The sequence below is a fragment of the Bison bison genome, unplaced genomic scaffold (assembly GCF_000754665.1).
Source record: "Bison bison bison isolate TAMUID 2011002044 unplaced genomic scaffold, Bison_UMD1.0 scf7180017864377, whole genome shotgun sequence".
In the NCBI taxonomy this organism is placed as follows: domain Eukaryota; kingdom Metazoa; phylum Chordata; class Mammalia; order Artiodactyla; family Bovidae; genus Bison; species Bison bison.
This window is the reverse complement of record NW_011494949.1, coordinates 1,426,436-1,427,870: the sequence shown is the minus strand read 5'-3', so window position 1 is coordinate 1,427,870 and position 1,435 is coordinate 1,426,436.

The following is a 1,435-nucleotide window of genomic DNA, read 5'->3' as shown; positions in this document are numbered from 1 at the left end:
CTCCAGAAAATCCCATGGACAGAGTAGCCTGGTATGCTGCAGGCTGAGAGACTTCACTTTTCCTTTCCCTGTGCAGCAGATGACATATGTGTATACAATTAAAAGTATAAAGTGAAATCCACCAGGAGAGTGCTATCCAGTGGGAATATTATGTGAAGTACAGAGGCAGTTGTAAACTTCTAGTGGCCATGTGAGAAAAGTATAGGGAGAAGGTGAAACTGATTTTAATAACATTTTATTTAATCCAGTATATCATAATTATGTCATTTCAACTTGTACGCAATCGAAAAAATATTTTTAAGTAGTTTTACCTTTTTTTCTTACTAAAACTTTGCAACCCATGGGTGTTTTCTACTTAAAGCACACTTCATTTGCTCGAGCCACATTTTAATGGCACTGGGCAGTAGACAACAATAAGATAAAACAAGATAAAAACAGATGAGCATTTACCTTTATAATCTCCTATAAGAAAAGTCCTCCTACTCATAACACCAAAGGCAAAAAAAAAAAAGTAAAAGGTTAGTGTTACATCCATATTTGTTTAAAATCTTCTTTATGTAAAAGTAATTATTAAAATAACACAAATATGTATCAGAGCAAGGTAATACTTTAAAAATGAGCAAAACTCATTCAACAATTCATAAAACTGAAATGCAAGAAGTAAGCAAATAAAACGGAAAAGAACTTTAAAGATTGTGCAAATTCAAACAGTGCCTGCTTTAAAACAATCTGCCTAAGATCCTCTGTTGCTTCATTTGTAAAATTAGACCAAGAACTCCGCCTGTGCCATATGGCTATTGCGAGGATTAAATAAGAGAGTGAGCAGAGGCCCTGGAACACAGCAGACAAGCAATAAATCTTACCTCGTTTCCAGAGACAACTTTTTGGATGATAAACATACATAGGGAATAAACAATTTGTAAATTAGAATTATTTATACAATCATTTAGCCAATTAAAACAATCTCATTCTTACCTCACACGGATCATTTTCTGTAAGAGACACAATTTGACAATTAAATATGCATTGTATCTTCTTATCTCTCTCTGGTTTCTTTTCAGTCATCACTTGTGAATAGATATAGTTTTAGAGCAGGCCTGCATGCTAAGTCACTTCAGTTGTATCCAACTCTTTGCCACCCTATGGACTGTAACCCACCAGTCTCCTCTGCCCATGGGATTTCCCAGGCAAGAATACTGGAGTGCGTTGCCATGCCCTCCTCCATGGGATCTTCCTGACCCAGGAATCGATCCTGCTTCTCTTAAGTCCTCTGCATTGGCAGGCGGGTTCTTTACCACTGCCACCTCCTGGGAAACTCAGAGAAGGCCTGCAGAGCTCAAATTAATCATCATGAGCCCATGCATCACAGGGCTGGGTTTCAGGGACTAGACCAGCGCCCAGGGGCTCTTGCGATCCATGAGCCCACCTACTGCCT